The sequence below is a fragment of the Dermacentor silvarum genome, chromosome 8 (genome assembly GCF_013339745.2).
Source record: "Dermacentor silvarum isolate Dsil-2018 chromosome 8, BIME_Dsil_1.4, whole genome shotgun sequence".
NCBI lineage: Eukaryota > Metazoa > Arthropoda > Arachnida > Ixodida > Ixodidae > Dermacentor > Dermacentor silvarum.
In genome coordinates, this window is record NC_051161.1 from 173,483,443 (window position 1) to 173,509,516 (window position 26,074).

Sequence of the window (26,074 nt, forward strand, 5' to 3'; positions counted from 1 at the left end):
AGAAATGTGTAAACTGCAAGTTTAACATATAACACACAGCCAGCAGATGAAAATGTGCTCTAGCCCCCAAACCACATATCTGAGCCTGAACCATATGCCAAATGCCACATACACTGAAAAATGCTGTTACACACGACTTATTTTTTCCACAATAAAGCTTTTATATTGTTACGAAGATATGGGTTTATTTACAGGTGATGATAGATGAGAACACATGAAGGGAGCAGCCGAAGGCGACAACCAGTCCGGTACGATCAACCGCCCAGTTCAAGCGCGCGCTCCACGCCACCTCTTTGTCTTCTTCTAACCTCCGCGCATTGCCGCTACATTTTCCCCGGGGGCAGACGAAGCTCGCCGAGCGAGTTAAATGGGTCGAGGATAATACTGCTTGAGGCGAGCCACATGAACAACTTGTGTCACGCGCGAACGCCGGTTATATGGAGTCACTTGGGCGACAACGTAGCTTACGTCACTTAGACGAGCAAGAATGACGAACGGTCCAGAGTAGGTGGCGAGAAACTTGCGGTAGAGCCCTTTTTTGCGAACTGGTGTGCATAGCCAAACATAGCCACCGGGCGAAAAGCTCACGGGAATATGCCGGGCATCGTAGAGGCTCTTGCTGTGCCCCTGTGAGGACAATGTCCTCAGACGTGCGAGTCGCCGTGCTTCTTCTGCACGACACAAAGTCTGAGCGATGGGTTCATGATGCTGGAAGGGTAGGAGAGTGTCCAGAAAGCTCCGTGGATTGCGTACGTAAAGCAAAAAATCACAGCATATCCACGGGGTGAATGATGATGAGTGGGCGAAGCTCCGGAGGGAATCATTGGATCTCCCGCTTAAGGGGACGCTAGCACAAACGCGTTAGAAACGTGCAGTACTCTCTAGTAAGGGGGAGCGGCCACAGCATCTTACGCAGCCATTTACACATGCCGGAACGTGCACCGCGTTTGCCGACGCCATCACATGACTGCTGAGAGAGTATACCCCCCGTATTCATAAACGCTCCTCGACTTGAACTTGACTTGCCACCGCCTTGGGCAGTGCGTTCGAAACGCGTTGAAGGTAAGGCGGAGAGGCCACAGCGTCTTACACCAGCTTCTTACACGGGCCGTAACGCGCTAGCACAAACGCGTTAGAAACGCCCTAGAAACGCGGCCTTTCGTTAATGTTGGGTATTTATTGCCATCATGGTGCGTGTGTGTATGTGCGCTTCGTGGCGTAGTGGGCTAACGCCGCGCGCTGGGAAGCGAGGGGTCCCTGGTTCGATTCCGCGCTACGGACACAACTTCGGAATTTTTTTTCTCATTTTTCTCAGACTGGTTACACACTACTACTACGACGACGGGGACGGAACGGGTGCCGCTATAAGGAGCTTCGCTCCTAATAACCTGCCGGGTGTTACGTTTGGCCGAGTTGGGTTCCAAGCCGGGAGAAGAAGACGCCGGGAGAAGGAAAAGGAAGAACGTACTTTTAATGCGGCATGCTTGCCGAAAGAAGGTGTTCAAAAAGAAGCCGCCAACGGCGTGATCCGCAGTCCTTTATAAAGGAACGCCGTGATCAAAGGGTGAGTGAAAACATATCAGCGCACATGCGCGAAACAGATTATCGTCCGGAACAGATGACCCAGACTTGGGCGCCGGCTGATAAGCGGTGCGAAAACGCAACACGGGCCAGTCGTTGTTTGCTTGTGGCGCTGACAAACAGCACAGCTGGCGACGTACTGCTTCGTTGTTTTCCAGAGTTTCGGCCAGTAAAACCTCTGGCGGAGCCGGTGTAGTGTGCGTGCGAAGCCAAGGTGGCCGGACGTAATGTCATCGTGCCTCGAACGAAGAACCGCAGGGCGCAGGTTTTCTGGCACTACTAAGAGCAATGGAGGGCCGTCAGTTGAGTAATTCTTCTTGTACAGCAAACCATTAGAAATAGTAAATGGCTGCCCTGGTGAATCATGCGCTGATTCTAATAAATGTTTCAAGGCAGGGTCACGATGTTGCTCGCTCTTGAAGCTACTGAGGTCTGGGAAGTTGGACGAAATAGAAACTAAAAAAACATCCTGCTTTATATCAGCAGAGATGGCCTGATTCGTTGGCTATATGAGAGTTCACATGTGTCACAGATGAGAGTAGATTGCAAAGCCTTATCCAAGTATTATTGTCTATTGGTGGATTGCCACACGTTCATCATAATTGAATTCGTTGCGAAATTGCAGTCTCGGCTTAGCCTACGGAGAAGGAAGTTCTCCAGATGACGGCGACGCTGATATTCGTAATTAGGACAATGAGGGCTTCTAACTTTGCTAGGCACATATCGCTATGGGCGCACAAGTCACGACAGTTGGCAACTGGTCTTTGCATTCATCAGAAAACCGTCTGTTTCTTCCTCCTTAGGAAGGCGGCAAAGTTCGATGCCGGCAAGCTACCACACCCTATTGTGGTAACGTGTAGTGACACGGCCGCTGGATAAAAAATTTCCCGCGTATCTGCGTGCTTCGCTGCAAATGTCGTCGAAAGACGATAGTCTTCTGCCGGCCGTACTACATGAGTGCTGGTCTGATCCTCGGCCACCCGTGATGCTGTTCTCGTACCATTTCCGTCCTGGCATGAAGGTTTGTTTGAACAGATTTCATTTTACCGCATTATTTCATCAAGCGGCCATTTATGTTTTGCCCTGCCTCAGACAGCGCTTCCTTTATGTTGAATCGGCCGCATCTGGCTGGCATTGATAAAATTGAGGAGGTGCTGCGTGAGACATGGATGCCATCTGGCAATACATCGAGAAACGTGAGCTTGTGCAGAGGGTTTCCTTCCTCCATGGCAGAGGGCGCTAGTCGGCGCGCAGTCGGGGAACGTCGTTCGTCAGCGCGCATAGCATGGCATTTTCAGCGCAGCTTAAGAAACTAGGGTCTTTAGAGTTACGTATCTATGTATTTTCTATTAAAGGAACACACGTCCTAATACTTACCTAGTGATGTTGCGCCTCAGATATGCGTAATATTTACTTTGTGATCGATAACGTTCACAAGTATGAACAGCCGTACCAGTTTAAGTAGTGTGGGCGGTAAGCAAGTGGTCCAACTTTGGCCGGGTGGCTGAATCGGGTGACAGACAGACAGACAGACAGACAGACAGACAGACCAAATTTTCAGCGTTTAAGTTCCCCAAGAAAGACTATCGTCTTTAATAGTCGTCGAAGTCATCGTCCTCAGCGTTTGTGTACGGTGACGAGAGGCGCGAGAGGCAGTCGGCATCCGTGTGGCATCGTCCGCTCTTGTAGGTAATTGAAAAGCTGTACTCTTGAAGGCGCAACGCCCAACGGGCTAATCGGCCGGACGGGTCGCGGAGCCCAGCAAGCCAGCACAGTGAATGGTGGTCAGTCACTATGGTGAACTCCCGGCCGTACAAATACGGCCGGAACTTCTGAATGGCGAATACAACTGCTAGGCACTCCAGTTCGGTGACGGTGTAGTTCTTCTCCGCCTTGGTAAGTGTCCGACTAGCATAAGCGACGGCATGCTGCCGACCGTTGCAGATCTGAACGAGCACAGCACCAACACCTCTAGCATCAGTATGGAGTTCAGTGAAGGCAGCGGGATCGAAGTGCATCAGTACCGGTCCGGAAGTCAGTAAAAATTGCAGTTGCTGAAATGCAGTCTCACAGGAATCCGTCCACACGTATGTCGTGTCCTTGTGAAGAAGGGACGTCAGAGGAGAAGCAAGCTGTGCGAAATTGATAAATCGACGGAAATACGAGCAAAGGCCCAAGAAACTTCGGAGGTCGTTCACCGTTTTTGGTTGGTGAAAGTTACGAACCACGGCAACCTTTTGTGGATCTGGTCGTATTCCCTGGTTGTCGACCAGAAAGCCCAGTACAAGAGCTTTACGCTCGCCGAAGTGACACTTTTTGGAATTCAAAATAAGGCCAGCTCGCCGTATGCAGTCAAGCACGACCGATAAGCGGTGATTATGCTTTTGAAACGTCGTGCCATAAATGATCACGTCATCTAGATAGCACATACAAATTTCCCATTTGAGTCCGCGGAGCACTGTATCCATAAACCTCTCGAATGTCGCCGGAGCGTTGCACAAGCCGAAAGGCATAACGTTGAACTCAAAGAGGCCATCGGGTGTTACGAAGGCTGTCTTCTCCTTGTCCAAGGGGTGCATGGGAATTTGCCAGTATCCTGACCGCAAGTCAACGGAAGAAAATATGTCGCGGAGTGCAGACAGTCGACGGCGTCATCTATACGTGGCAGTGGGTACACGTCTTTCTTTTTGTGACGGCGTTGAGTCGGCGGTAGTCCACGCAAAACCGCCACGAGCTGTCCTTCTTTTTGACGAGAATTACCGGAGCTGCCCACGGACTGCATGATTCTTGTATGACTCCTTTCCGCAACATATCTTGCACCTGCTCGGCGATGATTTTCCTGTCTGAAGGCAAAACGCGGTAAGGCTTCTGACGAATTGGCAACGCTTGCCCGGTATTGATTCGATGTTGCGTACGAGACGGCGGCAGCGTATTGGTTGATTTTTGGTCTTGCGCAAAATCAAACACTGAAGCGTAACTTGCCAGCACCTCGTGAAGGAGGCGCCGCTCAGCAGAAGGCAGCGACTTGTTGATCATGCGCTCAAAGTCAAGTGAATAATCAGGGTAGGAATCAGGACGGGATTTCGCTCCGGCAGACGACAGTTCCACGGTTTGGACAGTCATCGTAGTTTCTTCGTCAAAGCTTGCCAGTTTAAGTCCTGCCGGCAGAGATATCGGTTCTGTTGAGACATTTACTGTCCACAAGTGGGTAGAGCCGTCGACGGCGAGCACGAGGCAACGAGCCACTATCACATTTTTCTTGAGCGCGTTGTTGAAATTAGGCTCGACTAAACCATAGCAGGATCCCTTACGAGGACTAGAAGAGTGTACGGGTACGAACATTGCTGTCCGTGGGGCACACAAATATCTTTCGACACCGAGAAAACGTCCGAGGTATCATTAATGAATTCGGCCACGGGAGTACGCTCGGCGCTGCGCAGAGAAATGGTGCCACTACCACAATCCAAAGTCGCCCCACATTCACGCAAGAAATCAATACCTAAGATAACGTCATGGGTAGCACGTGCGAGCACAGTAAGTTCAGTCCTAAACTTTTGATTACCTATGGTGATCGATACACAACAAACATCAATTGGGCGCAACATTTCTCCACCAACACCGCGAAATGTAGCGTTCCGGTCCCAAGCAAACAATACTTTTTGTCTAAGACGATTTTTCAAAGCCAGACTCATTATCGAGACTGCTGCCCCGGTATCAACTAACGCCACCGTACTCACATTGTCTACATAAACACACACTTTGTTCTTTAACATCACTGCACAAGGGGGTCTTGATGAAGGTGATCGTACTGCTGCCTCGCCCCCATCAGTCGCACCAGCTAGTTTCCAAGCGGTGGCGGCGACCGAGAGCGACGACGCGGGGACGGGGATCGCCGTTGTCGCGTCGGTGGTGGGGTAACGCTGCGGTCGGACATCGGGGAGTCAGCTCGTGTCGCGCTTTCCTGTTGCCGTCGTTGAAAGGAATTGGGGAACGACCACGGCTCGACTGCGGACGTAGGAGGGGTGTAGGCATTAAATCGCGGAGCTCGTTGCAGGCGGTGAGGGCAGTACCTAGCGATGTGTCCAGGCAGACCACAGTGGTAGCAAGTGCGGGAGTCCCGATTTGTCGTCCCCGGTGAAAACGGGCTGGCTGGTCGGTTGTAGACGGGAGAAGGAGCCCGAGTAGGAAATCTTTGGGGTGGAAGTGGCCTACGTCCCTGATTCCGGTGAGGGCGTATGTTCCTGCTTTCAAACCGCTCGGTATAGGTCACACGAGGTTCCGGATAACTCTGGCGAGACCAAGATGTCTGTGGTGCATGAGAGCACTGGTCAAAGGCACATTCATGACACTCATGAGCTGGGTCAGCAACGCGAAGCAGAGCAAGCTCTTCTTTGACGACTTGCCGTATTACCGAGGACATGTCATCAGATGGGACTGTCAAACTTGCAACAGTGGTTACATTGTCTAAGCGCCCAAATTTTGGTAAAATTCTCCGCAGTTTAAGGGCTTCAAACGTCCGACAGTGCTGTCTTAGGTCGGAAGGGGTTCTGAGGTCTTCTTTCGTTATCAGAAAATTATAAACATCTTCTGCGATTCGTTTCAGGAGATGCCCCACTTTATCCTCATCAGACATTGTCGCACTCACTATTCCGCAAAATTTTAAAACAGCCTCAATGTAAGTTGTGCATGTCTCGCCAGGTAATTGAGCCCTGCGGGAAAGCGACTGCTCAGCCTTCTTCTTTTTAGACATCGAGTCACCAAAGCACTTCTTAAATTCGTCGACGAAATCGTCCCAGGTTGTCAACATGCTCCCATGGTTATCGAACCAGAGAAGTGCGGTCCCGGCAAGAAGGAATACCACGTTCTCGAGCTGCTTCGTAGTACTCCAGCGGTTGTGCAGACTTACTCTTTGGTAGTGCTTCAACCAGTCTTCCACGTCTTCATCCGGCTTCACCGAAAAGGTGCTTGGATGTCGCTCCGGTGTCGCGTAGCCAGCCTGGCCTGTGTGATGATCTTGGGGCTCACCGCCGATGGCGCCTTCTCTCGAATCTTCTATGTCCGCTGCCTGTGGTGGCAAGCCAGCCAAGCGTCTGCTCCGTCGCGAAGTCAGTAGAGCTGCGTGATCGTCCAGGGCGATGTACTCAGCACCTCCACCAAATTGTTACGAAGGTATGGGTTTAATTACAGGTGATGATAGATGAGAACACATGAAGGGAGCAGCCGAAGGCGAAAACCAGTCCGGTACAATCAACCGCCCAGTTCAAGCGCGCGCTCCACGCCACCTCTTTGTCTTCTTCTAACCTCCGCGCATTGCCGCTACATTTTCCCCGGGGGCAGACGAAGCTCGCCGAGCGAGTTAAATGGGTCGAGGATAATACTGCTTGAGGCGAGCCACATGAACAACTTGTGTCACGCGCGAACGCCGGTTATATGGAGTCACTTGGGCGACAACAGGTCATCATCTGATACAACGCCACGGGTGGTATTCATGGTACGGTGCGGGGTTACTGTTACTTGAGCTTCTCCAAATGCCACTAGGTTGGGTAGTTTCTCATATTGTTTCAGATCACGGAGCTCCAAGAGGAGATCCCCGCTTGCCATCCTGGATGCTTTATAGCCTGGTCCAAAAATATCAATCAGAGTCTTTGACACAAGGAAAGGTGAGATTGTTCGTACTGATTTGTCTGTTTTTTCTGAGTGGATCACGTGAAATCGGGGGAAATTCTGTGTTTGGCGTCCAAAAAACTGGAAAACATCTTCGGTGCGCCCTCGTTTCAGACGGCGATCAGTGATTGGGGGGAAAGAACTTTCCATAAGTATAGGTGAGTGTTCGGCAGCCGCGCCAGCCACCCACCATGGAGCCCAACTAGGGGACGCTGCAATACCTGGAAGAGATAGGCACTGCAAACGCCAGCTGTACGCCACTACTATAACCAAATATGGGATATCCTAGGTTGGCTACCCACACAAGGTTAACCCTAGCTGCCTGGGAAAACGGAAGTAAAAGGAAGTGAAAAGAAGACAGGATAGATTGAAAGTGAGAGAGAAAGGCGAAGATTTAAGAGGAGGATAGGAAAAGGCAACTGCCGATTTCCCCTGGGTGGGTCAGCCCAGGGGTGCCGTCTATGTGAAGCAGAGGCCGAAGAGGTGTGTTGCCTCCCCCGGGGGGCCTTAAAGGTCCAAACACCCGGCCTCGGCTCAACCCCCAGGATCCCCCTTTCCCCAGACACGGCTAAGCCGCGCACGGCTACACGCGGGAGGGTCCAACCCCCATGCGCTCGGGTCCGTGGTGTCGCAACACACCAAACGTCTGCTCGCGCAGACGCCCCTGCGGGGATCGTCGAAGATTGTAGTGTCGGCTGTCGGTCCTCTGCTGGTTCTTGATGCGCAGGCGGGCGAGCTGTCGACCTTCTTCGGCACGCTGCAAATAAGTGGCAACGTCGACATTTTCTTCGTCAGCGACGTGCGGTAGCATGGCGTCAAGCGTCGTTGCCGGGTTCCTTCCGTAGACCAGGTTGAACGGCGCCATGTGCGTCGTTTCTTGCACGGCCGTGTTGTATGCGAAGGTCACGTACGGAAGGATGGCATCCCACGTCTTGTGTTCGACGTCGACGTACATTGCCAGCATGTCCGCGATGGTCTTATTTAGGCGCTCGGTGAGGCCATTCGTCTGCGGGTGGTAGGCGGTGGTCCGGCGATGGCTTGTCCGGCTGTATTGCAGGATGGCTTGAGTTATTTCTGCCGTAAAGGCCGTGCCTCTGTCGGTGATGAGGACTTCTGGGGCACCGTGATGTAGGAGGATGTTCTCAACAAAAAATCTGGCTACCTAAGTGGCACTGCCTTTGGGCAAGGCTTTTGTTTCGCCGTAGCAGGTGAGGTAGTCCGTAGCTACGACGATCCATTTATTCCCGGACGTCGACGTCGGAAAAGGCCCCAGTAAGTCCATCCCGATCTGCTGGAACGGTCGGCGAGGTGGCTCGATCGGCTGTAGAAGTCCGGCTGGCCTTGTCGGCGGTGTTTTGCGTCGCTGACAGTCTCGGCATGTCCTTACGTAATGGGCGACGTCGGCAGAGAGGCGAGGCCAGTAGTATTTTCCTTCTATCATCGCGAGCGTGCGGGAAAAACCGAGGTGTCCAGCCGTTGGGTCGTCATGGAGAGCTTGCAGAACCTCTGGACGCAATGTTGAGGGTACCACGAGGAGGTTGTAGCGCCCACCGACGCTGCAACGCGGGGCGCTTTGTTCGGCGCTCCCAACCGGTGCCTTCGCGCCGACTGTCAAGGAAGTAAACAATAAAGAAGCGCAGCGCGTGCTCGAAGCGCAAGCTCGGCACGCGCAGTGTTGTTCCAGGAGCTTGAGACACTGGTCGTCGCCGCCTCCGCTCGACTGGCCGACTTCTTAGTAGGAACGACGGCACGGCTCGTTCGCCGCCGTCACGTTCTTCCTACAATGGTGACCCGGACGTGATCGGCCACGACGCGCACCGGCCACGGCGCTCACCAAGCCACGGCGCTCACCGGCCACGGCACTCACCGGCCACGGCGCTCACCAGGCCACGGTACGAGAACGCCGGCCACGGTACGAGAACGCCGGCCACGGTACGAGCACGCCGGCCACGGTGCGAGCGCGCGGTCACGGTACGAACACGCCGGCCACGCGGAGCGGTGACACGTCAGCTACTCACTCCTTGGACCATGACCCTGCGCCTAGTGCTGACTGGCCTGACCCTGGCCCTGATGATTCGGGCGACTTCTACAAGGACCAGTTTCAGCTCGGGAACGCCAACAGCCTACGGCCCGCGGCCCCTTACGATGCGGACCGTCAGCGGGCTCTGCTCGAGAGACCGTTCCATCGGGCGCCCGTGCAGCAGCTAAGCCTCACTTGTCCTACCAACGATCCGACGCCGTGTTCGATTTTGGCAAGCTGCAGCGCCGTAAGTCACCGCAGCCGTGACCTCGTATTTGAGTGTCCGCCTCGTCTGCAGGAGGTTGCGGGTTCGAAACCAGGCGGCCGCCGGTTACCCACCGGAATACAAATCGAGTACAAGCGACCCCCGGCCAGACGCCCGGCTTTCTTCAGGGGTGCTCGCTTGGGAGAAGCTCCGCTAACCCCGCCGTCCCCCTCGGGGGATTCGTTTCACGCAACCCGACAGCCTGCCAAGGTGGTTACAACCCGACCTGCGTGGCTCAACCTCGAGTGATGCATCGACGCGCTGCCCACAGCGCGCGCATTCCCGCACACTGGTAACCCCCACCCAGGGGCCCACAGCTCTCGCGCCTGTACAAGGACTACGCCACAATCACCTGGACCGTCAACGGCAATCTCCTGAAGAACCTCATCGACCGCTCCACCCTAAGCACCGTGAAGAACGAAGGCCCCGTTAAGTTCTCCAAGATCGCCATCAACCAGCTGGAGAGGCTTCGCTCCGACAACGGCAAGTTCGTCTTTGAATGCACGGCTCTATCGACGCGCAGGTCACCAAGGCAACCATCGCGCTTCGTTCCATTTTCGAGGACACCTGCACGAGCAACGCCCAGCGCGAGCCTCGCGGGGCCTCTTGCAGCGAGGGCCGCTACCTCTACAAGCTATCCGACCCCGTGAGCCTAAGTCCAAGCACCTGACCTGCCGCACCGCCACCGGCCTCGGCTAGCCCTGCGACTACTCCGAGCAGTGCGTCTACGCCCAGCTGAACGGCGTCTGCACGGACCATCTGATCGGCGACTGTGCTTTCGAGTTTGTCCGCTCGCTGGACGGCAAGACCTGCGACAAGCTACAGACCACCGCCGGAAACGTATCGGACAGCCCTGCAAGGCCAACAGCGAATGCCACACTGCCAGAGCCGCTTGCCTCAAGGACGTCTGCGCGTGCGCCAGCAACAGGCGCACCTAAGATGCAGGCTGGAGTACAAAGATCCAAGTTAGCTTCTCTCACTTCCTTCATCGACGTTCCGTCTGGGCGGGGAGCCCTGTAGCGCCCACCGACGCTGCAACGCGGGGCGCTTTGTTCGGCGCTCCCAACCGGTGCCTTCGCGCCGACTGTCAAGGAAGTAAACAATAAAGAAGCGCAGCGCGTGCTCGAAGCGCAAGCTCGGCACGCGCAGTGTTGTTCCAGGAGCTTGAGACGCTGGTCGGCAGCCTCCGCTCGACTGGCCGCCTTCTCAGTAGGAACGACGGCACGGCTCGTTCGCCGCCGTCACGTTCTTCCTACAAGGTAGTTGGCTCGGAGAGGCGAGAAGTTCTTCTTTAGGAGAATGTCGTTTTGCAAGAAAAACGACGCCAATCCTCGCCTGTACACCTTCGGCACAATGACGGTCTTGCCTTCCAGGTAGTCTACAAGGCTCCTTAGTTCGGGGTCGGCTCGCTGTTCGGCGAAATCGTCGGCACTGATCGGTCCCAAGAAAGTGTCGTCATCCTGGTCGTCCTGTGGCGGCGGTTCGGCGGGGGCGCGAGACAAGCAGTCGGCGTCAGAGTGCTTTCGCCCGGACTTCTAAACGACGGTGATGTCGAATGCTTGACGTCTCACACTCCATCGTGCGAGGCGACCTGAAGGATCCTTCAAGTTAGCTAGCCAACACAAGGCGTGGTAGTCGCTCACAACTTTAAAGGGCCTGCCATAGAGGTAGGGGCGAAACTTTGATGTAGCCCAGATGATGGCGAGGCACTCCTTCTCTGTTTTGGAATAATTTGCTTCCGCCTTTGATAGCGACCGGCTAGCGTAACTTACAACCCTTTCTAGTCCGTCAGTCCTCTGCACAAGCACGGCGCCGAGTCCTACGCTGCTTGCGTCGGTGTGGACTTCGGTATCGGCGTTTTCGTCGAAATGCGCAAGTATTGGCGGCGATTGCAGGCGTCGCTTCAGTTCTTCAAATGCTTCGACTTGCGGCGTCTCCCACTTGAACTCGACGTCGGCCTTCGTGAGATACGTCAGTGGCTCAGCGATCCGTGAAAAATCCTTGACGAAGCGCCTGTAATACGCACACAGTGCAAGAAATCTACGCACTGCCTTATTGTCAGCGGGCTGAGGAAAGTTGGAGATGGCCGCAGTTTTCTGAGGGTCGGGGCGCACTCCAGACTTGTTGATTACGTGGCCCAAAAACAAGAGCTCCTCATATGCGAAGCGGCACTTTTCTGGCTTTAACGTGAGTCTGGAGGTTTTGATTGCTTGAAGAACTGTTTCAAGGCGCCGCAGGTGTTCTTCGAAGCTTGAGGCAAACACAACGACGTCATCCAAATAGACGAGGCAAGTCTGCCACTTCAAGCCTGCCAGTACTGTATCCATGACGCGTTGGAAAGTCGCAGGTACCGAGCAAAGACCAAACGGCATGACCTTGAACTCGAACAGTCCGTCTGGTGTTATAAAGGCAGTCTTCTCCCGGTCCCTCTCGTCGACTTCGATTTGCCAGTAGCCGGTTTTGAGGTCCATCGACGAAAAATACTTTGCGTTGTAGAGTCGACCCAAGGCGTCGTCAATCCGTGGGAGGGGGTATACGTCCTTCTTCGTGATCTTGTTGAGGCGACGATAATCGACGCAGAAACGTTGGGTTCCATCCTTCGTTTTCACAAACACCACGGGGGATGCCCACGGACTCTTGGACGGCTGGATGATGTCGTCGCGTAGCATTTCGTCGACGTGTTGCCTTATGGCCTCGCGTTCGCCAGCCGAAACTCGGTACGGGCTCTGACGGATTGGGCGGACATATTCGTCGGTTATAATGCGGTGCTTGGCGACAGGAGTTTGTCGAACTTTCGACGACGACGAGACGAGACGAGACGCAGAGCAGAGCTTTTAGCTGTTCTTTCTTATGCCTGGGAAGGTTCTGGTTGACGTCGAAAGTTAGTTCAGATGCTATAGTCGTCGTTCCAGGTGCACTGGAATCCGTGAAGGCGAAAGCACTGCTGGCTTGTACTATTTCGTCGATGTAGGCGACCGTGGTGCCTTTGTTAATGTGCTTATATTCGGGGCTGAAATTCGTGAGCATCACCCTTGCTTTCCCTGCACGTAGCTCAGCTATGCCTCTAGCGACGCAAATTTCACGGTCGAGCAGTAAGTGATGATCGCCCTCGATGACGCCCTCCATGTCTGCACGCACTTCGGTACCGACGGAAATCATTACGCTGGAGTGAGGCGGAACGGTGACTTGTTCTTCAAGCACATTCAAGGCATGGTAACTTATGCTTGTATCCGGTGGTATCGCGTTGTGTGTTGAAAGCGTTATCGACTTGGACCTTAAGTCGATGACTGCACCGTGTTGATTTAGAAAGTCCATGCCTAGGATGACATCCCTGGAGCAGTTTTGCAGGATTACGAAGTTCGCCGGGTAAGTGTGGTTGTTTACCGTGACTCGCGCTGTGGAGATTCCAGTCGGCCTTATTAGGTGGCCTCCCGCTGTCCGGATATCGGGTACTTGCCAGGCTGTTTTCACCTTCTTCAACTTGGCGGCGAACTCGCCACTGAAGAAGGAATAGTCGGCGGCAGTGTCGACGAGAGCGGTGACGTTATGACCATCGATGAGTACGTCTAGATCCGTAGACCGGCGTCTGGCGTTGCGGTTAATTCGTGGCGTCGGATCACGGCTGCGTCGGCTTGCTCTGCTGCTGCTACGTCGCGTCGGAAGGTCTTCTTTCTGCGGCGAAGTGCTGTTGCAGGCGGCATGCTGATGTCTCGTCGTGATGATTCGCGAATCGTCGTCGTCGTCGGCGGCGGAGGATCTTCGGCATTGCGTCGTACAGCAACCGCACCTCCATCGGTTGCTGCCATTAGTTTCCCGGGTAAGGGCTCGGAGATCGGCCCCGGGTGGGACCGGTGTACTGACGGCGATGCGGCGAGATGTAGCAGCCCGGTGACCGCGAGCGTGAGGGTCGTCGTGGTTGCCACTCGGCTCCGGCGAGGTAGTCAGCGATGTCACGTGGTCGCTCGCCAAGCTGTGTACGCGGCGCGTTGACGGCGAACCCTCGTAGGCCCATCACGCGGTATGGGCATCGGCGGTAGACATGGCCGGCTTCCCCGCAGTGATAGCAGAGCGGGCGGTGGTCGGGGGCGCGCCAAATGTCTGTCTTCCTTTGGTAGCTGCGCTGGGCGACGGGCGGGCGTGCAAGCGGCGGCGGCGGTGCACGACGAAACTGCGCCGTTACGGGGCCCTGCCGCGAGCGCGGAGGGGGGCCTTCACGACGGGCGACGGCGGCGTAGGTCATCGCTTCCCGCTGGGGTTGCGGTGATTGGGGAAGTCCTAGCAATTTCTGGATTTCCTCCCGCACGATATCGGCGATGGAAGCAACTTGAGGCTGCGACGACGGTAGCAACTTCTGCAGCTCTTCGCGTACTATCGCCCTTATGGTGTCTCATAGGTCGTGGGAGAGTCCTTGGACTTCGCCGTACTGTGGCTTCGAACGGCGATTGTATTGCCGGTTGCGCATGTCCAGTGCTTTCTCGATTGTCGTAGCCTCCGAGAGAAAGTCTTGGACTGTCGTAGGTGGATTCCGCACAAGTCCGGCGAATAGCTCCTGCTTAACTCCCCGAATGAGCATGCGAACTTTCTTGTCTTCTGGCATAGCGGGGTCGGCGTGCCGGAATAATCTAGTCATTTCTTCAGTGTACATAAGATGCTCTCATTCGGGAGTTGTACACGGTTTTCCAGCAAGGCTGCAGCTCTTTCTTTACGGACGACTTAGTGAACGTAGCGACCCGGTCGTATGCCTCTAGCCAGCTTTCGGGGTGTTCACATGGCGAACCGCGGAAAGTCGGCGGCTCCCTTGGTTGTTGCATCACCATTGCAGATGTCGGCGCAGGGGCTGTCATAGTAGCTGCTTCCGAGGTCGTGACTTTTGTCCTCTTTGTCTTCTCGGGAAGAAGTCCGTATTTCGGGGGTTGGTTTTGTAGCCTGAGGCTAGCTCGATGATCCGGGACAACGTTGGTACTCTCTTCAGGGTTCGGCCGTGGATCACGGCTTTTCGGGGGCGTCCACTGCATGGACACACAAGCACCTCCACCAGATGTCACGTACTAGTGACGCTGAAGTAAACAGTCGTAAAACTGAGTATTGCGAAACTGATTCTTTATTGGGCGAACCTGTGCCCACAAAAGCAAGCTACACTCAAAGCACAACGAAAGTGGCAAACACAGTCGGCGGTCGTCGAAAATCTGATCAGCGGCGAAAGGCGTCGGCTTTTATATCTGAGTCATCGAAGGTTCCAGAATAATCCCTGGTACGCGCGTGTCTTCCAGAAAGTTCTAGACAATTCGCGTCGCTCATACAATCTGTTAACATAAGCGTCGGTGAAAACAGGCAACGGAAAGAAGCATCGATAACGTTCTAGAAACTTCCGATACAGGCGCGTCCTGCGCCGAGCGATAACGTTGAACATTTGTTAGCCGGTGGAAAGCGGCCATCGGCTAAAGATAAACATGTATACGTGTCAATATATACATATTAGTGTGTAGTTATGATTGAGAGCTAAGTGCAATATAAAGGCGCATGTATTATTTTGAAGGAATCCAAACATGGAGATATTTTCCAAATAATGAATTTCTGTCTAAATCGAGACAGTGAAATTATAGGCAGCCTAAAACAAGACATTCTTACTCTGTATGTTCATTCGGGAACTTGCGTCTGTACAACTGTGGTTCTATTAAATTCGAATCATTCCAGCTAATTTGCATTAGGCCTCGCTTTGCATCAGTCTTTCTCCCCGTAAACTGCAAGAACTTTTGTTGTCCCTTACAATCTTTAAACAACACAAATATTTCACAACTTCAAGTAGTGCATTTTTGAATCTAATAGCAAAGACTATTCCATTCATATTTGGAATTTCAAATATTCAGACACCTCTACCTTTAACTTATACATAATTTGCTGCAAGATACTCTCAGAAGCACTCGAGACTAAAACAGTATAGCAATTAAAGCCTTTTTCAAAATTGAAATGCATGACAAGTGCACCAGCTGTGGGATGAAGACATTAGCTATAAAATTCTTGTAGCTTTTTGTCCTCACTTATGTCGCACCTGAAGCTGGTTCATCAGTCGTGATGAACCAGCTTGCCAAATATTTTACGTGAACTATCTTAGAGGAAGTACACTATACTATTATAATGTATTTTTGTATCTATATTCACTCTCATCATCATCATCAGCCTATTTTGATGTCCGCTGCAGGAAGAAGGCCTCTCCCTGTGATCTCCAATTACCCGTCTTGAGTTAGCCAATTCCAACTTGCACCTGCAAGTTGTAACCAGTTGAAATGAAATATTAAATCTAGGGGGGGGGGTCTAACTACCCCATAGGCTTGCAGAAAGCTATAAAAGAAAATATCAAGGGCAGACTTGGCATGTTGGCACGTGACAGCTGGCGTAAGCAATGACTTGCTCGGCACCGTCTTGCAACTGAACATGCAGCCTAGGCCCACGTTAATTGATGTAGGAGCATCCTCATCGAACTGAGCAAGTACATGCGGGGTTTGTAGGTGCCGCTGTAACTTGTTGAATGCTCCTTCCTGCTCCTCTCCCCACATAAACGTGACGTCTTCTCTTATGAGGCTGGCAAGTGGAGAGGCAATACGAGCAAAACCCTTGGTACAACTCCGGTAATAGGCGCAGGGGCGCAGGAAGCGTCGCACGGACTGCTAGTCCTTGGGCCTTGCAAACTTCGCGACGGCAGCAATTTTGTCCGGATCCAGTCTAACACCGTTACTGACCACATGACTCAAGAACTGAAGTTCTTCGAAGCGAAAGTGGCATTTCTCTACTTTCGAAGTGAGTCCGGCAAACCGTATGGTATGAAGAACGGAGAGGAGCTGTTTAAGATGTTCCTCAAATGTGGCCGAAAACCCAATTACATCAGTATACCAAGCAAGTCTTCCATTTGAGGCCAAACAGGACAGCATCCATTAGTCTCTGAAACATCGCCAGGGCAGAGCACAAACCGAAGGGGACAACCTTGAATTCGTACAGCCCATCTAGCGTATTCATGTTCAAAATAGAAGCAGCGCGAGAGACGGGCACAAACGAAGAAAGACACAGTGCTGTGTTGTGCCTTTTTTCATTTGTCTGTCTCTCACACTTATTTTAAAAAAGACAATGTGTTCAGAAAATTCTTATTTTATTGGTAAACAAAAATTATACACAGAGATACATTAACAAAGCATGGGCTAAACAACTGCCTATAGGTGACACGATACATTGCCAGAATTTAGAGGTGATAAAGCAATTTTCTTAAAAATATGTCAAAAGTTATGCGTCAAAAGCGAGTGACATATACCCTATTTAAAGTGTACGTCAGTCAGACCAAGCACTATGCAAACACCACAGATAATAGAATTAAAAATACAGACTAGCACTCAGTCGTACAGTGTCATGAATAGGAGTGCAAGAGTATTTGTGTAACTTTTCAGTATTATACAGAAAGTCCACAGTGTACTGGCCTACAAAAATGCACCCATGTGTCAGTAAATGTCACTTGACTTTTGTCAGATAATGAGCCAGCAGTGATAACATTGTTTCATTTTCTCACCATTATTGTCTGTAAGTAAGCACTTCTTACATCAAAACCACAAGTATTACTCATCTTTCCCAAGTGCCTGCACCTGTAACCAAGCATGCCTCAACGTACAAAAGTTGCTGCTGTGCATTCATTTTATCAGGAACTGTACATTTTCTAGGTACACTTGAGATTACCATACCGAGACACTAGTCCCAACGGCTTCTCGCACCAGCCACCTCCACCTGCTCTTCAATTGTACCTGCACCTAAGCTTGCGCAACAGTGTGAATCAGCTTCAACCGATTAACAGAAGCTGGCTTTCGTCATCCTGTGCCAGTGCCATCAGAGCACCAGTGGACAACACGGTTTTTAACCTCAGCCCTTGCTGGACCCTTGCCCTCAACATACACCTGCCCGGTGCACCTCGGATCCTATTCCGAGATCGCTCACACTGGGTCTACAGATGTAGATTCAACATGATGCTGTCAGGGGACAAGACTGCACACTTCATGTACGGCAGCAGGCTTGTTCAGCCCCAGCTATGTCCTCCTGCAGGCCCTGTCTACCACCTGTGTGCACTTCTTGAATCAATGCTACACACTGCCCATCCCTAGCACCACTCTCAGCCTCAACTTCAAAAGAATGTTTCTACCGTTCACCCCAACATGGACTCAACCAGGACAGCCTGACACTATAAACTGCCGCCACTTGTACATACTTTCTTATGCATCTTCTGTCTATATTATTGAATCGCACTGCGTGCTAGGGGAAGAGCCTCAGCAGCAATGGGACAATCAGGACAATCAGAGGAAGAAGAATGCTGCGAGCAAATTTGGATATGAATAAAATGCAAGCACAACCGGCCTGAGCAGCCATTGCCAAATGCTCTCAGCTTTTGTTGGCTTCATCAAACCGTGGCCGCGGCATCTCCTTCCGCTCGACCGCCATCACATGCTGTTCTACAACTCTCTCTTGATTAGCAACCTACGGACATTCTTCTACACATCGTAAGAGAAGGGAATGGCTGCACTCGTTGTATGCATCATAGTCGAGCCCATATAAATTTGGATATGAATAAAATGCAAGCACGACCGGCCTGAGCAGCCATTGCCAACTCGGCTCTCAGCTCCAAGGCTGGTTGGCTTCATCAAACCGTGGCCGCGGCATCTCCTTCCGCTCGACCACTATCACAGTAATGGCCTTCGTGACATTCAGTATTTTTTCAGTAAAAAAAAAGCTGAAGGTTGCTGTACTAGCTAATGCTAGTACAGCAACCTTCAGCTTTCAACCTTCAGATATGGCTATGGGAAGATATGCTAGGGGAAGAGCCTTAGCAGCAATGCGACAATCACCTACAGCATAGCCGAGGAAGAAGAATGCTGCGAGCAAATTTGGATATGAATAAAATGCAAGCACGACCGGCCTGAGCAGCCATTGCCAAATGCTCTCAGCTCCAAGGCTGGTTGGCTTCATCAAACCGTGGCCGTGGCATCTCCTTCCACAACCTTGTCCGAGTGCAGCAGCATGCTGTACTCGGATATCTTTATTTCTCATCAATGTAGGTGTTAACAGTGCTCATGCAATGCAAGTCATATTGAGCTAAAGCACTGACAGTAGGTGTAATAGTTATGTTACATGGATGCTTCATAGTAAATGTAGAGTATTCAAGCGCAATACTCCCGGCACCTGCATTGACCACAGTTCTGGTTGCTGCAGCTTTAGCACAGTGTCTTATTTGTAGCACGCATGTACCGTGACCATGTATGGGAACAGCAGCGTCGTGCAGAACAATTCATAGAACACTAATGTTTTCAAATAGAAAATCAGTTCATGCATTCACGACCAATAGCGACTTCCTTGTAAACTAAATTTGACTTTGCTCACATATTACACTTTAGCAACTTCTAAATATACCCATGGAGCAATAAAACACTGTGCTTAATTCTGTGTCTTTTTTTAAGCTAATAATTCACGTCCTATGCAGCATTGTTCGCCATCTACATGGGTGACATGCCAAAGGAGGTGTTGGACTAGAGAATGAAGGCGGCTGAAAACACTTGTTGCAGAAGCTCGGCGATATGCAGCGGCGGTGAACTCTGCGAATGCATGTTGAAATAAGCTAGCTTGAGCCTTCAGGTTCCACATGTCGCAACAATGCCTACTCTCATGCTATGCTCAACATAAGCTGTGATGTCCTGCAACTTTCTGGCATTTTCGACCCTCTTGTTGCAGCTCACAAAAAAGAGTAATAGGGCACTAACAAGATGACATAGGATGGGACAAGCTCAAGCATAAGTTTGTTGCCCATTGTGTCCTTGTCTTGTCTTTGCCCCTTTACTCTTCTGCCTGTGCCTTTTAGTTGTAAACGTTGCATGCGTGCTACAAATAAGACACTGTGCTAAAGCTGCAGCAACCAGAACTGTCGTCAATGCGGGTGCCGGGAGGATTTATTTTGAACTTTTATTACCCAAGGATATTGTTGCATCTCTTCTAACTAGTCACAATTGATTGTGGTATAAGAGTTCCTCTAAAGTGCCTCAGAAAGGTTGGCCTACGTTTCCATAGGCGGACCTACTTTTGGGCGACCAGGTGGCAACTAACTAATTGCCCTGTTGACGAGAGTGATTTTTTTGCAGACTATGCAAAAAATCCTCCATTTTCTCTGTCACACCTGTGTTTAAGTCAGCAAGTGACATAGGATGGGACAAGCTCAAGCACAAGTGTGTGTCCTTGTCTTGTCTTTGCCCTTTTACTCTATAGTATAGCCCTATTTGTTATGTGGCAGCGGCCAGGTTATATAGTTTTCTTCAAAATCTATATAACACAGGCACACAGGTTACACTGGTGTAACCTGTAAACTTCAGCCAGTTTTTATTATTTGTTTTGTGCATTCAAGGTTAGGTTAGGTTGGGTTATGTTAGGTTGGGTTAGGTTAGGTTAGGTTAGGTTGGGTTGGGTTGGGTTAGGTTAGGTTGGGTTGGGTTGGGTTGGGTTAGGTTAGGTTAGGTTGGGTTAGGTTAGGTTAGGTTGGGTTGGGTTGGGTTAGGTTAGGTTAGGTTAGGTTGGGTTAGGTTAGGTTAGGTTAGGTTAGGTTGGGTTAGGTTAGGTTAGGTTAGGTTGGGTTAGGTTAGGTTAGGTTGGGTTAGGTTAGGTTAGGTTAGGTTGGGTTAGGTTAGGTTAGGTTGGGTTAGGTTAGGTTAGGTTGGGTTAGGTTAGGTAGGTTAGATTGGGTTGGGTTGGGTTAGGTTGGGTTAGGTTAGGTTAGGTTGGGTTAGGTTAGGTTGGGTTAGGTTAGGTTGGGTTAGGTTGGGTTAGGTTAGGTTGGGTTAGGTTGGGTTAGGTTAGGTTAGGTTAGGTTAGGTTGGGTTAGGTTAGGTTAGGTTAGGTTGTGTTAGAATGGGTTAGGTTAGGTTGCGTTGGGTTGGGTTAGGTTAGGTTAGGTTAGGTTGAGTTAGGTTAGGTTAAGCTGGGTTAGGTTAGGTTAGGTTGGGTTAGGTGAGGTTAGGTTAGGTTGGGTTAGGCTAGATTAGGTTGGGTTAGGTTAGGTTGGGTTAGGTTAGGTTAGGTTGGGTTAGGTTAGGTTAGGTTAGGCTGGGTTAGGTTAGGTTAGGTTAGGTTGGGCTAGGTTGGGTAAGGTTAGGTTGGGTTAGGTTGGGTTAGGTTGGGTTGGGTTAGGTTGGATTGGGTTAGGTTGGGTTAGGTTGGGTTGGGTTAGGTTGGTTAGGTTGGGTTAGGTTAGGTTAGGTTGGGTTAGGTTAGGTTAGGTTAGGTTGGAATAGGTTAGGTTAGGTTGGGTTAGGTTGGGTTGGGTTAGGTTGGGTTAGGTTAGGTTGGGTTAGGTTGGGTTAGGTTAGGTTGGGTTAAGTTAGGTTAGGTTAGGTTGGGTTAGGTTACGTTAGATTAGGTTGGGTTAGGTTAGGTTAGGTTGGGTTAGGTTGGGTTAGGTAGGTTAGGTTGGGTTAGGTTAGGTTAGGTTGGGTTAGGTTAGGTTAGGTTAGGTTAGGTTAGGTTAGGTTGGGTAGGTGGGTTAGGTTAAATTAGGTTGGGTTAGGTTGGGTTGGGTTAGGTTAGGTTGGGTTAGGTTGGGTTAGGTTATGTTAGGTTAGGTTGGGTTAGGTTAGGTTGCGTTAGTTTGGGTTAGGTTGGGATAGGTTGGGTTAGGTTAGGTTAGGTTGGGTTAGGTTGGGTTATGTTAGGTTAGGTTAGGTTGGGTTAGGTTAGGTTAGGTAGTTTGGGTTAGTTTGGTTAGGTTAGGTTAGGTAGGTTAGGTTGGGTTAGGTTGGGTTAGGTTAGGTTGGGTTAGGTTAGGTTGGGTTTGGTTAGGTTAGATTAGGTTAGGTTGGGCTAGGTTAGGTTAGGTTGGGTTAGTTTCGGTTAGGTTAGGTTGGGTTAGGTTAGGTTAGGTTGGGTTGGGTTGGCTTAGGTTAGGTTAGGTTGGGTTAGGTTAGGTTAATTTGGTGGTTAGGTTAGGTGGGGTTAGGTTAGGTTGGGTTAGGTTAGGTTAAGTTGGTTTGGTTAGTTGTTGTTAGGTTAGTTGGGTTAGGTTGGTTAGTTAGGTTGGGTTAGGTTAGTTTAGGTTAGGTGGTTAGGTTAGGTTAGGTTGGGGTAGGTTAGTTAGTTAGGTGTGGTTAGTTAGGTTGGGTTAGGTGGGGTAGGTTAGGTTGGGTTAGGTTGGGGTTAGGTTAGGCTAGATGGTTAGGTTGGGTTAGGTTAGGTTAGGTGGAATTAGGTTGGTTACGTTGGGTTAGGTAGGTTAGGTTGGGTTAGGTTGGTTGGTTAGGTTGGGTTAGGTTGGGTTAGGTTAGGTTTCGGTTAGGTTGGGTTAGAGGGTAAAGTTGGGGTATTCGTTAGGTTAGGTTGTTAGGTTAGTTGGGTTAGGTTGGGTTAGGTTAGGTTAGGTTCGGTTAGGTTGGGTAGTTAGGCTAGATTAGTTTGGGTTAGGTTAGGTTAGGTTGCATTAGTTAGTTGGGTTTTTTTTTTTTTAGGGTTAGGTTAGGTTCGGTTAGGTTGGGTTATGTTAGGCTAGATTAGGTTGGGTTAGGTTAGGTTAGGTTCGGTTAGGTTGGGTTAGGTTAGGCTAGATTCGGTTGGGGTAGGTTAGTTAGGTTTCAGTAGGTTTAGGTTAGGTTAGTTGGGTTGGGTTGGGTGGGTTAGGTTAGTTAGGTTGGTTTGCGTTAGGTTTGGTTAGGTTGGTTGGTTTTTAGGTTATGTTAGTTTTAGGTTGGGTTGGGTTCGGTTAGGTTGGGTTGGTTGGTTAGGTTAGGTTGGGTTAGGTTGGGTTTAGGTTAGGGTTGGGTTGGTTAGGTTGGGTTGGTTAGGTTAGGTTAGGTTGGTTGGGTGGGTTAGTTGGGTTAGGTTAGGTTAGGTTAGGTAAGCTTGGGTTAGGTTTAGGTTAGGTTGGGTTAGGTTAGGTTGGTTCGGTTATTTTGGTTTAGGTTAGGTTAGATTAGCTAGGTTAGGTTAGGTTGGGTTATGTTTCGGTTAGGTTATTTGGGTTAGGGGTTAGGTTAGGTTAGGTTGGTTAGTTGGCTTAGGTTAGGTTAGGTTAGTTGGGTTAGGTAGGTTAATTTGGGTTAGATTAGGTGGGTTCGGTTAGGTAGGTTAGTTAGGTTGGGTTTGGGTGGCTTAGGTTCGGTTAGGTTGGTTTAGTTCGGTTAGGTTAGGTTGGGTTAGTTGGTTTGGTTAGGTTAGGTTGGGTTAGGTTGGCTTAGGTAGGTTAGGTTAGGTTTGTGTTAGGTTAGGTTAGGTTAGTTGGGTTCGGTTTGGTTGGGTTGGTTAGATTAGGTGGGTTAGGTTAGGTTGGTTGGTTAGTTAGGTTAGGTTGGGTTAGTTAGTTGGGTTAGTTGGTTTAGGTTTGGTTAGGTTGGGTATGTAGGGTTAGTTGGGTAGGTAGTTGGGGTAGGTTAGGTTGGGTTAGGTTAGGTTTAGGGGTTGGTTTAGGTTAGGTTGGGTTAGGGTTTGTTAGTTAGGTTAGGTTGGGTTAGGTAGTTTGGTTAGGTTGGGTTGGTTAGGTTAGGTTGGTTAGGTTAGGTGGGGTTGCATTCGGTTGGTTGGTTTATTTTAGGTTGGGTTAGGTTGGGTTTGGGTTAGGTTAGGTTTCGTTAGGTTGGTTAGGGTTAGGTTGGTTGGGTTGGTTTAGGTTAGGTTAGGTTGGGTTAGGTTGGGTTGGTTAGGTTTTAGGTTAGGTTCGGGTTAGGTTGGTTAGGTTAGGTTAGGTTAGGTTGGTTAGGTTAGGTAGGTTAGGTTGGGTTAGGTTGGTTTAGGTTCGGTTAGGTTTAGTTAGTGGGTTAGGTTAGGTTGGTTAGGTTAGGTTAGTTAGGTTAGTTTAGGTTGGTTAGTTAGGTTGGTTTTAGGTTGTTAGGTTGGTTTGTTGGGTTTAGGTTAGGTTCTGGTAGGTTGGTTAGGTTGGTTGGTTAGGTAGGTGGTTTGGTTAGGTTAGGTTAGGTAGGTTGTTAGGTGGGTTGGTTGGGTTAGTTGGGTTAGGTTAGTTTAGGTTAGGTTGGTTAGGTTAGTAGGGGGGTTTTAGGTTAGGTTAGGGTTAGGTTAGGTTGGGTTAGGTTAGGTTGGTTGGGTTAGGTTAGTTGGGTTCGGTTGGTTAGGTTAGGTTCGTTGGGTTAGGTTAGTTTGGGTTAGGTTGGGTTAGGTTAGGTTAGGTTTGGGGTTAGGTTTTGGTTGGTTATCGTTAGGTTTTAGGTTAGGTTGGTTAGTTTGGTTAGGTTAGTTCAGTTTCGGTTAGGTTGGGTTGGTTTGGTTCGGGTGGGTTAGGTTGGGTTTAGGTTAGGTTGTGGTTAGTTGGTTTGGGTTGGTTTTAGGTTAGGTTAGGTTGGTTGTTTAGGGTTTGGTGGTTAGGTTGGGTTAGGTTGGGTTAGGTTGGGTTGGTTGGTTAGGTTAGGTTAGGTTAGGTTAGGTTGGGTTAGGTTAGGTTAGGTTAGGTTTAGGTTTAGGTTAGGTTGGGTTCGGGTTTAGGTTAGGTTAGGTTAGGTTGGTTAGGTTGGTTAGGTAGGTTGGGTAGGTTGGTTGGGTTAGGTTAGGTTAGGTTGGGTTTAGGTTAGGTTAGGTTAGGTTAGGTTAGGTTAGGTTGGGTTAGGTTAGGTTGGGTTAGGTTAGGTTGGGTTAGGTGGGTTAGGGTTAGGTTAGGTTTTGGGTTAGTTTGGGTTTAGGTTGGTTAGGTTAGGTTGGGTTAGGTTGGGTTAGGTAGGTTAGTTTAGGTTGTGTTAGGTTGGGTTAGGTGTTTTGCGTTTGGGTTGGGTTAGGTTGGTTTGGGTTGGGTTGGTTAGGTTAGGTTAGGTTGGGTTAGGTTCATTGGTTTAGGTTGGGTTGGGTTAGGTTAGGTTCGGTTTGGTTAGGTTGGGTTGGTTATTGGGTTAGGTTGGTTAGGTTAGGTTAGGTGGGTTAGGTTTGGTTAGGTTGGTTGTTTAGGTTAGGTTAGGTTCTGTTAGGTTTTAGGTTTAGGTTGGGTTAGTTAGGTTTAGGTTAGGTTTGGGTTGGGTTAGGTTAGGTTAGGTTTAGGTTGGTTAGGTTGGGTTAGGTTGGTTTGTTAGGTTGGGTTTAGGTTGTTTGGTTAAGTTTAGGTTAGGTTAGGTTGGGTTGGGTTGGTTAGGTTAGTTGGTTAGGTTAGGTAGGTTGGGTTAGGTTAGGTTGGGTTAGGTTAGGTTAGGTTGGGTTAGGTTGGTTTAGGTTGGGTTGGGTTAGGGTAGGTTAGGTTATGTTAGGTTGGGTTAGGTTGGGTTGTGTTGGTTTATTTTAGGTTAGGTTTGGTTAGGTTTAGGTTAGGTTCGGTTTGGGGTGTGGGTTTAGGTGATTAGGTTGGGTTTAGGTTAGGTTCGTTGGGTTGGGTTATGGTTTAGGTTAGGTTTTAGGTGGTTGGTTCGCTTCTGTTCGGTTAGGTTGGGTTAGGTTAGGTTAGGTTGGTTAGGTTGGGTTCGTTGGGTTAGGTGTTGGTTAGTTAGGGGTTTAGGTTAGGTTGTTTGGTTAGTTAGGCTTAGGTTGGGTTGGGTTAGGTTAGGTTGGTTGGGTTTTAGGTTAGGTTCGGTTAGGTTGGGTTCGTTTAGGTTAGGTTAGGTTGGTTAGGTTGGTTAGGTAGGGGTAGGTTGGTTGGGTTAGGGTTAGGGTTGGGTTGGTTGGGTTAGTTATTAGTTAGGTTGGGTTAGGTTAGGTTGGGTTTAGGTTGGGTTAGGTTAGGGTTAGGTTAGGTTTTGGGTTAGTTTGGGTTTAGGTTGGTTAGGTTAGGTTGGGTTAGGTTGGGTTAGGTAGGTTAGTTTAGGTTGTGTTAGGTTGGGTTAGGTGTTTTGCGTTTGGGTTGGGTTAGGTTGGTTTGGGTTGGGTTGGTTAGGTTAGGTTAGGTTGGGTTAGGTTCATTGGTTTAGGTTGGGTTGGGTTAGGTTAGGTTCGGTTTGGTTAGGTTGGGTTGGTTATTGGGTTAGGTTGGTTAGGTTAGGTTAGGTGGGTTAGGTTTGGTTAGGTTGGTTGTTTAGGTTAGGTTAGGTTCTGTTAGGTTTTAGGTTTAGGTTGGGTTAGTTAGGTTTAGGTTAGGTTTGGGTTGGGTTAGGTTAGGTTAGGTTTAGGTTGGTTAGGTTGGGTTAGGTTGGTTTGTTAGGTTGGGTTTAGGTTGTTTGGTTAAGTTTAGGTTAGGTTAGGTTGGGTTGGGTTGGTTAGGTTAGTTGGTTAGGTTAGGTTAGGTTGGGTTAGGTTAGGTTGGGTTAGGTTAGGTTAGGTTGGGTTAGGTTGGTTTAGGTTGGGTTGGGTTAGGGTAGGTTAGGTTATGTTAGGTTGGGTTAGGTTGGGTTGTGTTGGTTTATTTTAGGTTAGGTTTGGTTAGGTTTAGGTTAGGTTCGGTTTGGGGTGTGGGTTTAGGTGATTAGGTTGGGTTTAGGTTAGGTTCGTTGGGTTGGGTTATGGTTTAGGTTAGGTTTTAGGTGGTTGGTTCGCTTCTGTTCGGTTAGGTTGGGTTAGGTTAGGTTAGGTTGGTTAGGTTGGGTTCGTTGGGTTAGGTGTTGGTTAGTTAGGGGTTTAGGTTAGGTTGT

At 50.1% G+C, this 26,074-nt stretch overlaps 1 long non-coding RNA gene across 4 annotated transcripts; it reads left to right on the forward strand.

Moving 5' to 3' along the window:
* The first annotated feature begins 20,274 nt into the window (after positions 1–20,274).
* LOC125947616 (uncharacterized) lies at positions 20,275–25,618 on the forward strand. Of its 4 annotated transcripts, XR_007468443.1 has the most exons (7): positions 20,286–20,311; positions 20,342–20,561; positions 21,000–21,064; positions 23,939–24,005; positions 24,078–24,128; positions 24,518–24,560; positions 25,584–25,618. It is a non-coding gene; the product is annotated as an uncharacterized LOC125947616 (long non-coding RNA). The 4 variants fall into 4 exon arrangements; XR_007468442.1 differs by having other exon boundaries at positions 20,275–20,581; positions 21,005–21,064; XR_007468440.1 differs by having other exon boundaries at positions 20,275–20,561.
* Positions 25,619–26,074: the final 456 nt, after the last annotated feature.